Here is a 14980-nt window from a genome sequence, read left to right as displayed (position 1 = left end):
CCAGATGGCTGGCGCTGGGATACAAAAGACTAGCGAAGAGCTAGCTCGGAGGTGTCTTCGGATTTGTCCACAAAAGTTTGATGGACTAGTAACTGCCCTTAATACTCAGGTGAGACCTCAAGCTTTGACTTTTGAGGAGTTTTGTGCATTATTAATGGAGGAGGAGTTGAGGCTGAAAGCCCGAGAAGGAAGCAACAATGGAGATGCTGCATTCTCTGCCAATGCAAAAGGCAAAGGTGTTTCCTCCACCAAAAATGATGGTGACAAAAAGAAAAAGGGCGGCAAGAAGAAGTTTCAAGGAGAGTGCTTCTACTGTAAGAAGAAAGGACATGCAATTGCAGATTGTCGTGTCAAGAAGGCAGATGAAAAGAATGGTACCCTTAAAACTAAAGGGAAAGAGACAGCCAATACGGCTGAAGCAGAGTTGGAATTATTCATGGCGACCATTGAGGAAGTGTGCTCCTCGGCGCAAGAAGAATCTACCACTGACTCTTGGGTGTTGGATAGTGGGGCCTCCCGTCACATGACCAACAAGAAAGGTCTATACAGTTCTATGCAGCCTCTACAAGAATCCATCACTGTGACGGTTGGAAATGATGCTAAATGCCCTGCTGCGGGCACAGGTACTATTTCTTTTGTTGCTGCAAATGGTGAAGTCAAAAAGCTTTCAAATGTGTTGTATGTTCCCGAAATCAGGAGAAATCTCTTATCAGTTGCTGCCATAACTGATCTTGGTCATGAAGTGAGGTTCAAGAAGACAGGTGCAGAAATTATTGATAGTGCTGGCACAATTGTTGGCAAAGGAGAAAGAAGGAACAACCTGTATGAGCTAAGTGCTCTTACAGCCACCGCTGGAGTGGGCACAAGTAAGCTTTGGCATGAAAGGTTTGGACACATCGGATTTGCAGTATTGAAGGAGATGCAAAAGCAAGGTATGGTTGCTCACCTACCTACAATAACTGAATTGAAGGAACCATGTGAAGCTTGTATGATGGGCAAGCAACAGAGAAAGGCATTTCCACAAGAAAGCAAGAATAGAGCACATGCTCCTCTAGAGTTGGTGCATGCTGACTTGTGTGGTAAGATGCCTACACAGGCCTTGGGGGGATCTTCTTATTTTATGTTGATTGTCGACGACTACAGTAGGAAGATGTGGGTGTACTTCCTTCGTGATAAGGCTCAAGCTTTTGGTAAGTTTAAAGAATGGCTAATACTTGTTGAGAATGAAACAGGGAAAAGTGTGAAGAAATTTAGAACAGATGGTGGTGGTGAGTTCAACTCAAAGGAGTTTGAAGGCTTTTGCAAGAGCAAAGGGATCAAGCGTCAATTGACGACGCCTCACACACCTCAGCAGAATGGTGTTGTGGAACGCAGGAATCGTACCATTGTGGAGATGGCAAGATGCATGCTAAAGGGCAAGGGATTGCCTAACCATTTTTGGGCTGAAGCTGTTAATACTGCAGTCTACATTCTAAATCGGAGCTACACAAAGGCTCTCAAGGGAAAAACACCTCATGAGGCTTACACTGGTAAGAAACCATCTGTTTCACATTTCAGAATTTTTGGATGTGAATGTTATGCACATGTTCCAGATGAGAAGAGAAACAAGTTACAACCAAAAAGCAGAAAATGTATCTTCTTGGGTTATAGTGATGAGCAGAAGGCTTACAAGTTATATGACCAAGAGGCAAAGAAGATCATCGCGAGCCGTGATGTGGTGTTCAAGGAGGAGCCGCATACAGTGGAGGAGGAGAAGGCAAGGTCTTCCACTTTATCATCAAGCGAAGAAGTAGTCCACTATGAACCTGTCCCGAGAGCTATCCCTATCCTTAAGGAGGAGGAAGCATCATCTTCAGATGATGAGGAAAAAGTTCACCAACCTGACATCACCCCACCGGAAAAGCCATTGCCGCGCTGGGTGAAGCAGCTCTATGACCACAATAATCCTATGCCTGCATCTGTTGAGGAGAAGGCAGACGGACCAAGGAGGTCTCAGAGAATAGAGGAGCAAAGGAGGGCTTCTGCTCACATAGTCAACATGGCCTTGATGGTTGAGATTATGAGAGAAGTAAAGGAGCCAACTGACTTAGAAGAAGCACTTGCAGATCCATCATGGAAGGCTGCTATGCAGGCGGAGTATGACAGCATAATGAAGAATGACACTTGGGAGCTAGTGGATCGGCCAGCAAAGCGGAAGATTATTGGCACCAAGTGGATCTGGAAGGTAAAGTACAAGGCTGATGGTACCTTAGAAAAGTACAAAGCTAGACTGGTTGCCCAAGGATTTTCACAAGTTGAAGGGTTTGATTTTCAAGAGTCATTTGCCCCAACTGCCAGAATGACCACTATTCGCACGGTACTTGCAGTGGCTGCCTACAAGAAGTGGCCAGTGTACCAAATGGATGTTAAGTCAGCGTTCTTAAATGGTGACCTCAAGGAGGAGGTGTACGTGGCTCAGCCACCAGGGTTTGAGGCCCCCCATTCTGAGAACAAAGTGTGTAAACTAAAGAAGGCATTGTATGGGCTGAAACAAGCCCCCAGAGCATGGTACCAGCGGATAGATAGGTTCTTTTTAAACCTAAACTTCAAAAGATGTGCCTCAGATGCTAACTTGTATGTTTACAGGGATGGTAAAAAGTCTGTAGTGATTGTCCTATATGTGGACGACCTTCTTATTACAGGTGACTATGAAGATATGATCAACCAAACTCGAAAGGCTTTGAGTTTTGAGTTTGAAATGACAGACTTGGGCTTGCTGCACTATTGTTTGGGGATTGAAGTCTGGCAAGAGCCAGGAAAGATCTTCATCTCTCAGAAGAAGTATGCATGGGAGATCTTGAAGGCATTTGGCATGACCGAGTGCAAGGAGATAGCTACACCTATGGAGGTGAATGTAAAGTTATCCGTTGAGGATACATCAGCACTAGCAGACATTGGGAGGTATAGGAGGTTGGTCGGCAGTCTAATCTACTTGTGTAACACCAGACCAGATATCAGTTTTGCTGTTGGTGTTTTGAGCAGGTTCTCAAACAAACCTCATGAGAGTCATTGGAATGCTGGGATGCGGGTGCTCAGATACTTGAAGAAAACTCTTGACTATGGTATCACATACAGTTTCGGAACTTCTCTTGTGGGGAACTGTGACTCAGATTGGGCAGGAGACATTGATTCCAGGAAGTCAGTTTCTGGTTATTGTTTCTCTTTGGGTTCAGGAATTTTCTCTTGGATTAGTAAGAAGCAACCAACAGTGGCATTGTCTTCTACCGAAGCAGAGTACAAGGCAGCTTGTTTTGCTGCATGTGAGGCCGTATGGTTGAGAAGGATTCTATGGCATATGGGAGTGCAGGATGAAGAACCAACTGTGCTGAGATGTGACAATCAGAGTTGCATCGCCATTGCCAAAAATCCAGTGTTTCATGCACGCACCAAACATATAGAGATCCAGTATCACTATGTGCGTGATTTGATGGAGGATGGGATAGTGGAATTGGTCTACTGTCCAACAGAGGAGAATGGAGCAGATATCTTCACCAAAGCACTTACGAAGGATCTGCTTCAAGTTCATCTTCAGAGACTCGGCATTGGGCCGAGGAGATAGTTCACCTATGGGTGGACATTGAGGGGGGGTGTTAGATATGATCAATGCCCCACCCTCATTAGGTGCTACCAATGATCCATGGTGCTCAAAGTTGTAAGGCCCCCATTATGAGGAGAAGCCAAATGTGAGCCCGGACATTGGTTGAGTCCTGACTTGTATATCAGATGAGGTCTATGTGACCGGATGGCAAAAAGGTGACTGTTGTGGGTCTAATCTTTGGGTTAGACGGAGTGGTTAAGCTGGTAGCAACTCGAGGCACATTGCATTGAGTTGCGTGGTAAGGGAGTTAAAAGGGGCCCCTATTGTGGGGTCCGGGGGCCGCGGAAGCGGCCCCTGGCTGGGGGGTCCCAGGGGGGCCAGCGGCCCCCCTGGCAGGGGTCCGGGGGCAGCGCCCCCGGCCCGATGGTAAAGGGAATATTCCCTGGAATATTCCCTGGCCGACTAGTGGAGGCTCATATGGTAGGTCGGTCAGCAGGCCGACCTAACGACCTTCGCGGGCTATAAAAGCTAAACCCCTTCGCAGCCATCTTACACTCATCTTTCACCCAGTCAGAGTTGTTGTTCCAGCTAGCCTTAAGCTCTTCACCTATCTTCTGTCTAGATCGCCATCTAAGCTTCATTCATTGGAAGCGCACGGGTGGACAGAGCCATCTTTGTATCAGTTGTTTGGAGTTAAAGAATTTTACTGATTCTCCTCTTATCTGTTGTGTACTCTCTATCTCTTTCTCAGATTCTGTTCGCTGCGCCGTGTAATATTTTACAATAACCATGCATCCTTTCTTCCTACCTAAGAAAGCAGAGAATACAAGAACAACTTTGAGATATAGCAAACTCACCAAATTACCTTGAGACCCAATGATGATTCCATAATTATAGCTTCACACTCCTTTTTTTCCTTTGTATTCAACACCAAGTAGACCCATGTTGACAGAAGAAGATAGCAAAGAAGGAGTACGAGGAGAAGATGGAGAAGAGCTTTACTATGCCCAATCCCTTAGCCTCTCACAACAATCACATTTCCTCACATACAATCTCAAAGTCAAACCCCTTACCAAGAGTTGAAATAAGAAGAAGAAAATAAAAAGATGGTCAAGAGCTTCACTATCCTTGGTTCCTCAATTTACACATTCTCATTTTTATTGTCAACAATGGTGATGTTATAAGATCCAAGACACGCGCTCGACCTTCTTATATACTTAAAAGATATATGGTGAATATTATGCTAGCACAGAGAGAGAAAAAATGAGAGAAAAGAAAGATGTAGAGAGAAAGAGAGAAAGATAGAGAGATTGACAACACACTAAGGATTGGAAGATGGGCTAGTCTCCCCCCCCCTTATGGAGTTATATTATTGACAAGGAGCAAGCTCCTCCATTACAGATAAACCAATTCTTAACTTGTAGATCTTGGGAACAAGATTATGGTTCTTTGCACAGTATACAACTGGCTAAAACTTGCATAACTTGGAAGTTCGCACCTTTTGATCCTTCTTGTGTCTCTCCTACAAAATATGTGTAGGGATCTCCTCTTGGAGCTTGATTTCAGCTGAGCTTTCGTAGCACTTGCACAACTGGAGGGTTGGAAAGCTTGAACTTACACGGATCCTTGCACGGTATATAACCGAAGAGTACTTGCACAACTTGAAATTTGGCTCTTTGATCTTCTTAATTTCTCTTCTTCTCTCCTACACAATATGTGTAGGGTTCTCTTCTTGGTGCTTGATTTCAGTAGAGCTTCTGCAGCACTTTGTGAGACTCGAACTGCCTTCTTTCCTTCACCTCCTCCACACCCAAGGAAACCCTCCCTTTTATAGGCTCCAAGAGCTTCTCTTCTTGGAGAGAGAGACTTGAGTGCCAAGATTGGAAAGGCTGAACTTCATGCAAGATGTGGCTATTCCAAGACCTACTCTACAACACCAATTTTGGAATATCTATCTATGTGTTGCTTGGATGGAAAAACATCCAATACAAAAGTTGTAGATCTCACCATTTTTTATAACCACATAAGGCCGTTTTTTGAGATTGGAATTTTATTGTGAGATATTTTAAAAATGGATTCACCATGTCTATTTTAAGAAAAGTAGCTTTTTAAAATCTATTTTTAACTTATGGCCCATGCAACCACCTTGAGCCATAGAGAAGAAGAGTTCATTAGATTGCCTTGGGTCTCAACCATAAGATTGACTTCCACACAAAAGCTTGTGTCATCTTAGACCTTAGAAAGAGAAAATCACTTCTCTTCTCACTTCTAGAGGATCACGTATCTCCTCTTTCTTAGTGAGAGAATTACTTCTCTCGTTTTTTTAGTGAAAGAATTACTTCTCTTCTTAATTCATTAAGAGATAAAATACCTTAAACCTTGACTTGTAAGGGAGAGGATGACCCCAAATGAATGCAATGCTCATTACACACAAGTAAACATTCCTAGGTATCCTTCGGATGCACACATAAATACATATACACAATGCTAATGCACTTCCTCTTGTTAGAACTCAATCCATCTTCATTTATGTGTAACTCCTTGATTCTTGTGGACACTCTTACACTTGGCAGACACTTCCTTCTCCCTTTATAACTTGTATTTCATATACCAGATATCCCTGTCACAGTGCTTTGATCACCCCATTAAGTGATGCACTAGGAATATTGGTCTCTAAATGGTCTCATGGCCATGCTAGTTCATCATCAACACTTAAAGAAAAGTGAGTCATTAGTTTATTGACATAAATTTACTAAATAGAGGATGTGTAATAAATAATCAATCTAGTGACATCCCTCTAGCTTCTAAATAGTTGACCTCAACTGTAGAGGGGATACATAGTCCTTAAGAAGATCTCGAAAGTCTTGTAGTTCTCTCTCTATCATAAACTGAGCGTCCAATGGGGGATAATTCTTAAACTTAACTAGATACTTCTGTAATACCTTACTTGACCTTAGAGTATTGCCCTGATGGTGTAAAATTCTTTCAAGTACAAGGAATTCTTCTGTTTCTTCTATGTCAGGTAAATCTTCCTTGATTGGTTCCATTGGAGGTTCTCCAATATAGGGATGTAGCAAACTTATATGGAAAGCATTATGAATATTCCAATGACTTGGTAGATCCAAACAAAAAGTCACATCATTTATCTTTTTTGTGATCTTGAAAGGGCCATAATATCGATTGGAAAGCTTAACCACTTTACCCTTTTGACCTTTCTGCTTCTTCAAGTGAGCCTTCTCAAACTTAAGAAGAACATACTATCCCAACTTGAGATCTACGATGCTTATTAGCTTCGCGTTTATGCTTCTCTTGTATCCTTTGGATAGCAGCTTTTACTTGAGTTGAAGCTATATCAATGTCTCTAGCAAACTCATCTGAAGTAAAGATCTTATCATTCGTAAGAAGAATGGGTGGTAAATGAGGCTTACCATAGATGATCTCAAAGGGTGCCTTAACAGTACTAGAGTGCACTATTTTATTGTATGAAAACTCTTCTAAATGTAAATATACTTTTCATTCTCTTTGATTATCAAAGACATAGGATTTTAAAAGATCCAGAATAGTAGAATTAGCACTTTCACTCTCCCCATCCATTTGAGGATTATCAGAGGATGAAAAATTTAACCGAGTCCCAAGGTTCTCGAAGAGAGCTTGCCAAAAGAGGTTGGTCATGCGGGGATCTGGATCACTTATAATGGACTTAGGCATGCCATGATGCTTGAAAATATGAGCAATGAATAGCTTAGCCATATGATCGACTCTGATTGTCTTTCGCATAAGTATAAAGTGTGCTTGCTTACTAAATCTATCAATGATAGTTCAGATTGCATCATTGTCTACTTGTATACAAGGAAGCTCCATGATAAAGTCCATGGCTATACTTTCCCAAGGCTCATTGGGAATAGGTAATGGCTTCAGTAGACCATGTGATTTATGAATGTCATAACTTACTTTTTGGCATATCTTGCACTCGCGGACACATCTTTCAATGCCAACTCTAAGAGTGGGTCAAAAGAAATATCTTTCCAATGCTTGAGTAGTGGGCAGAATACCCCTATGTCCAGCATATGGAGATGCATGTGCTTCATCCATTAGCTTGTGTTGCAATGCTAATGCTACACAAATTTCTTAATGATGATACAAATAATGAGCTTGAATCGAGTAAGGTGTAATAGACTATGGTTGAGAAGTCGGAATCAGTTGCATATATTTTGGGTAAATCCATGAACTCGTTATGGTAAACACTTGTGATTGCATTCACTCAAGGTCGCCGCGATAGAACATCTACTACCACGTTCTTAGTTCCAGATGTGTGAAGGATTTGAAAGTGAAACATAGATAAGAAATTTTCCTAATACATTTGTTTCTCTGAGAGCTTCTTCAGAGTGAGAAAGTATCTTAGACTTTGGTGATCTATTTTAATAACAAAATTTGCACCAAGTAAATAGCGTTTTCATATTTGAAGAGCATGCACCATTGCCATAATCTCTTTCTCATATATTGGAGCATGTACCTCATGTGCAACTTATCCAAGATATCATCTATCCTTGGGATAGAAAAATGATTCTTGATTGTGATCTTGTTCAATGATCTATATTCTATGCACATACAGAAAGAAATACACCATTTCAATTTATTTTCTTAAATTAATTCATCATATGAAAGGAAAATGGTAGCAAAAGTGACTCGCATCTATGTCAACATCTTCACATTCCTTCCTTATAGCTCTCCCAAGAGAACATGTATCTCATCTTGGATATTGGCTTCACAAAGGAGTGTGTGAGATTCCTAGTTAATGTATTTGTGCAACTCTCTTCAAAACATCTAGTAAAGATGTTTGGATTCTCTCTCTCTCTCTCTCTCTCTCTCTCTCTCTCTCTCTCTCTCTCTCTCTCTCTCTCTCTCTCTCTCTCTCTCTCAAAGCCCTAAAAATAAAAATGAGCTATCCTCCCCCTTCCTCAGGATTTTAGACCTCCTCTCCAACACTCCTTGGATGCCTTTTCCTCTTGTTTGCTAGATTTCAACCTTGTTTTCCTTCGATTTAGGCTTGTTGTTACACAAAACCCTGCTATGGTTTTCTTTCTCTTTCCCCTATTTTTCCTACCTAAATGCCTACAAATGCCTATAAATCACAAGCCAATGCTAATGCTAATCAAACCAACTTATTTGAAGCTCAAAAATCCAAAACACTTACTTGCAATGAAGATCAAACACCCTTTCTTCCTACCTATTTACCTCAAGTACTATTGCTTTTGCTTTTGGGAGACTTTCTTCCTACCTTAAGCATCTCCATAAATTTTTTTCACCGTGCTATTGCTTTTGGGAGACTTTTGTGAATCAACAATACTTGGACACATTTGGAAAGCATATTTCTAGACAATAGGGATAATAGAGGCATCACATATATTTCTTCCTATTCCATCATTTATGCTACTATAGATTGGGATAAGGATTCTCTATATGGTTGGTATGATCCTTCAAACACCTACTCCAGGGCTAGTCCATATCTCAATGTCATCCAAATTATAGGAATGATTATGCCTTGGATTATGTAGGGCATGATATGGACAACAATATGATGCTTGTGCATTATACTTGGACCATGTTGGTCATTATCAAGAGACCACGGATCATTCACATGCCACCTCCTCAATAGGATGTCGATGCCGTCTAGGAAATACATGCACAAATTTTAGGTAGCTAACACTCATATTTTATTTCAGTGCATTATTGCATTTGGGAGCCATTGGTAGATTGGCTAGTACTTTGATGCTCTTAGGAATTGTATTCTTCAATGAATGATAATAGAGCCTCATGGCAATTCTAGCATAACTAAAGACAACAAAAACATTAATACTCTTTAAGGATGAAATTCAATGTTTCCTTTGGTTCTAATCCACAACATCCAACACATTTTACTAACCTGAATGCTAATTCATGTAGTTTCATTTGAGAATAAAACCCCCAATGCATGTAGTGTGATATGAACATAATGTGGTTGGATGCATCTACATCATCAATACTTTCTCATTTCTCATCCTCTTGCTTGATGATTTGCTTCCATTGTTTGTTCTTGTTCTCTTCTGCTTGATTGTCTTTCTTCAACATCAGAATCTCTATAGACTTACATATCCTCAATGTGCAAGTGTGTCCGACACTAGCATGTGCCATCACTTTCCATTACACACTTTGCAGTCTTTTCACTCTCACATGGTATACACCTTTCAAGCACGTCACATGATATTGGAAGATACTTTCAAAAACACATCACCGAAGGTTGTTATACATTACAATATTGGTATGCATACACACACAAAAACACACACACACACACACAAGGCATTTTATTGCTTTGTTCGTGTATGTTAAGTCAAACCACCTAAGACATTATTCCATTATAGCCCCATATATATATATATATATACACATACATACATAGAGAGAGAGAGAGCATGCACAAAGTTGTTACCCTTAGAAGTTAATGTTAATGTTATAAATACAACTATAATATATTTAAATTCTCATGATTAATTTTAGTTTATCAAGCCTTTCTTGTATACCCATCATAGCTACCCATGTGGTCTAGGAATGGGGCCTGAATGAAAGTTAAACATAGAAATAAAATAAATATAATAGTAAATATTAGTAAAGTAAAAATAAGATTGATCTAGTCACCTTAGTCGAGTATGTGGGCTAGGTGTGGGGCTAGCAAGTTTGGCTAGGTGTTGTATACCCAAAGCTAGAAATTTTAGTGTTGTATAAGTTGTAGCAAAGGCACATTCACTTTCTACAAGCTTGAGTACTAGCACAAGAGGCACATGCTATGGTTGCACAATAATCTCTTAATCACTTGCCATTTCTAGAAATGACATATGTTGCAAATGTGATTATAAGAAAATAAGCTCGAATGCTTGCATGGGAATGGAGGGGATAATGGCTGGCATGGAGCATTGTGGAATTGTAATATCTTGTGTTTTGTCCACGCATGTGTCTCTTTGGGTGTGAAGGGGGGGACTTGTGGATGAAATTAAAACAAAGGTTGAATAATCTTTACAAAAGCCTTTCCTTTCTCTCGTCAACTGGAGCCGCCTCAAATTGCAATTGAAATATATGTTCCTTTTCGTTTTCATTTTTCTTATCCTCATCACCACCGTGATAGTCATCATCACCTTTGTCCTTACCTTCTTGAAACCATCAGTATCAACTTGAATTGAGAAATAGAGAATTGTGATAAACATCATCTTTATCTTATCCTCATTGTACCTGTAATTCCCTATTACATAAAAGTAGGGAATCACATCCTTATAATTCCTTATGTAGGGATTTTCAAAGGAATGTGGGGAATGCTCTATATTCCCTATTATAAGATGTAGGGAATGTAGGGACTTTCAAAGGAATGTAGGGAATGCTCTATATTCCCTATTATAAGATGTAGGGAATGCAATTTCCTAGTTATAGATGGGGAATACGTACTTGTCTACATAGGAAATATTGGAGAATTTCCTATATTTCACCAAATTGCCTATGTGGGGAACGATTGAAAGTTCCTTGTGGTGGCCCGACATCGACTTGAACCACACTGACCTGGCAGGCTTCTTTCCCGAGAAGCTGGGGCTCCTTTCTGACCTGAAACTTATCCACCTCAACTCTAACCGCTTCTACGGGAAGGTGCCCTTGTCTCTATCTTCTCTTTGAACTTGACCTCAGTAACAACCACTTTGTCGGGCGCTTCTCGTCTTGTATCCTCTCCCTGCCCGTCCTCCACTACTTGGACATCTGCTTCAATGAGTTTGAAGGTCCCCTTCCCCCTTCCCTATTCAACCACACGACTCTTGATGCCATTTTCACGAATATCAATCGTTTCACGGGCACTATCCCTGCCACCATAAGTTACTCTGTCGCATCAATTATTGTCCTTGCCAACAACGACCTCGAAGGATGCTTGCCATCAATGATTGGCAACGGTGGATCTAACCTCAATGAAGTCATCCTACTAAACAACAATCTAACAGGGTGCATCCCTCCCAGTATTGGCATGCCCACTAACCTCACAGTCTTCGATGTCAGCTATAATCAATTGACAGGTCCTCTCCCAATAACTATTGGTAACATGGCAAGCCTAGAACAACTGAATACAACACATAACTTGCTCCTTGGCCAAATTCCAAGGGAAATATGTTCTTTGCATTATCTACAAAGCTTCAATGCATCCTTCAATCTCTTTATCGAGGAGTCTCCAAGATGTCTCACTCTCAATTGTCTTGGAATTGCTTTGGGTGATGAGTTCAACTGCATCAACAAAGCCAACTCAACTCAAAGATCTCTGACCGATTACGCATCTGCTCTCAACCATACAAAAGGATGTGATGAGTTTTATTGTGGCCTTGCACCTAGATAACAATTTTATGAGTTATTTCTTGCCCAAAGTTCTTGGTTTCTTTCCCCATTCGCTTTCCCATGTGCTTCCTTGTCTTCTCAATGAAGATGTGCAAAGGACGCCACACCAACACTTCGTCATCACCTAGCTCCTCCATTTGCTCCCCTAACTCTATCGACACATACTTAAAAGACCACTTGTTCATCTGAGCATGCCATCACCAAGCTCTCTAATGGTCTCATCAAACTCCTGTTAAAAATTCCTCTCCAATCTATCAACATCCTCCATCACTACAACCACCACTCTTTGCATACCCATCACCTTTCTCACCTAACCTATCCGTTGCATCCTCATTCTCCTTCAATGCATCATAGTCACTACTTTATGTTGTGATTATCCATGATTTATTGAAAAATTGGACATTATATTACATGCTTGTTTCATAACTCACCATAGTCTACAAATATCACCATTTCATTCATGGTCATATCTCACTTAATGTGATGCTTAAAGAACAGTGGCTGCTTGGCTCCCCCTAAGCATCTTCATTCCCCATCCTCTATATAAGGGAGGGCATTGCCTCCCCACCCTCCCTCCTCCTCGGCACTCAGGCCGTCTCCAACCACACACACATGCGCGTGCGTGCGTGCGTGTGTGTGTGAAAGAGAGATTCGAAGCCTCATGAATTGCCATCTTGCTACCACCCAGCCACAAGAGAGAGAGAGAGAGAGTCTCATGGATTGCCGCCTGCCGCCCAATAGCCACCACTAACGCTATGAACTCAATGTTGGGTTGTTGATGCCACATAATTTGACCCATAGGTAGCTCTCAAGTTGTGGGAGGCCATGACCACTTATTATTGATGTGTTGGCCTCACCTCTCTCAATGTCACCACGAATATTGCCCCTTCGGGTCTCACCAATCCTCCACCTATTGCTTGATGAGTCTGCCAGCACAGTGCTCTAATCAACTCGTGTCAGCCAAAAATCAAATCGATCCTCATCCTCCACTACTAAAATCTTCTTTGATTACCTTGAGCCAACTTAATGTTAATTGTGTTGAGTTAACAAGGCCACCAAGGTCATTATAAGAGGCTAAATTTATAAGTCATGTCCCCCAAGGGGGCTCCACCACCCTACCACCACCGAATGGCATGTTCATGGTATCACAAGTGATTTGGGACCTCTAGGTTCCTTATTGTACTTGAAGAATTGAATCTAGCAATTAAGTTAAAGGATCAATAGGGTCATAATGATCTAAAGAAATTTATAATTGTAAGATATCTAGGCTGCATTTCACGTTAGAATTGCGAATGGATCATTTGAGTTGAAACAAGCCTAATGGTCTAGCAATCCTAAGGGAAGTAGTAATTTAGGGTAATCCATGTCCTTAAAGTACTTTGTATTATCCATTGTTTGAAACATAGCCAACCATAAGTCTATAGGCCCTTTTAGGAAAACCACAGAAGGCTCGAGGTAGATGGTTAACTCCAAGTAAGCCAAATTGACTTTATAATCACCACCTTAAGGGTGTACAAATGAGATGTAAAAGCACCTAGTCAATATAGAGTTAGTCATAGATATCAGGAAGAAATAGGTGTCTAGGAGACCCCTAAGGACACTACAATAAATGAAGAGCACTCCAATGCTACTTTCTTAGGGTCTAGGAAAAGACTTTATAGCATTGGTATTAGTATCGAAGTATGTCTCAAACATGCATTAGTATATGTGTCCATATGTATCACCAAACATAGCGATGAACATTTCAACAAATATTCTAATCCTATTAAAAATTTTCACTATTGAAACTTTTCCTTTCTCTACTCATTCCAAACATATCCTCAATTTGCAAGCACGTCAAATTCATCATAAGATCAACTCTCCTCCTTTGATTTTTATACATTTCTTCCATTTTTTCTTGCTTCTCTTCCACACGAAGAAAGACATGGTTTTGTTTTCTTGCTTCCTATTGTGGGATAAACTTGAGAGTGCCAATGAGTGAGGTCTGTGAGGAAGAGAATAAATAAATAATGTAGATTAATTTGACTACAAGGGATGAACAGTATATCGACAAAAAAGTTTGATAATTTAAGGAAACAAATCTCAATGTCGATATATATGTTGGAATAAGCATTTAAAATGACAATTAAAATTTTTATAAAATTTGTTGATTTTTTTAAAAGATAATTTTTTTCTAATGTATATACTAGCATAATTTTAAAAAATATTCAATGCACATATAGATGCTTGTAAAATTTAGGATCAAAATCCAAAAATATATTGTTTTGTGGTCATTTTTTGATGTCATTTGAACACAATGAGTGTATTATCTTTTTTATTTCTTTCTCTTGATTTCTTGCTTCATTTGGTGAAATGTAACCATTTTGCTCGGGGGGGTCACTCATGAATATATGTATATATAACGTGAGTTCAAAATAAGGGGTTTTTAGAACACCAATTTTATACATTTTTTACATACAAAAGGGTATCATATAAAGGGGTTACTTACAGATTGAATAGAAAAGGGTTGTGTTTTATTCAAGAAAAATTCAGAGATTAGGATATTTATAAATAGGCCATGAACACACGTTATATAGAGAATATATACCCCCCAGCATTTTGTCTCTTGTTTGCTTTATTCTTACTTCATCGAATCATTCCAACCACAATTCTTTTCGCCATAGTTAACAATCTCACTAGAAAGGATATCCTCCATGAGACTTTTGGGCAATCATGTAGCAAGAGTGCTCACTTTATTGCATGCAAACATATGGTGGAATACTTGTGCAATGGCTCTAAGATCTTCCTTCACTACAACAAAAACGAGGCATAGACGTGCATGTTAGACGCGCAAAGTCGGGCGCGTCTATCATTGCGTCTATATGTGTGTGTAAAAGTGAGTGTAAATAGATGCGAATTTTTCGTCTATATATCCGCACAAATAGACGCCAATATAGACGCGCCAGCAGACACACAATTATTTAACCACCTAAAATTGGAATTAATATAATTAAAAAACCAAAGTTA

General features: G+C 40.3%; 1 pseudogene; it reads left to right on the top strand.

Annotated features, from left to right (window-relative positions):
• Window positions 1-11101: 11101 nt before the first annotated feature.
• On the top strand, window positions 11102-11975 carry LOC148038073 (leucine-rich repeat extensin-like protein 2; annotated as a pseudogene).
• Window positions 11976-14980: the final 3005 nt, after the last annotated feature.

The sequence above is a fragment of the Lygodium microphyllum genome, chromosome 3 (assembly GCF_053477565.2).
Source record: "Lygodium microphyllum isolate KBCC chromosome 3, Lygodium_microphyllum_v1.1.10, whole genome shotgun sequence".
NCBI lineage: Eukaryota > Viridiplantae > Streptophyta > Polypodiopsida > Schizaeales > Lygodiaceae > Lygodium > Lygodium microphyllum.
The sequence above is the reverse complement of the archived record's forward strand: the minus strand, read 5'-3'. Positions and strand labels throughout refer to the sequence as shown.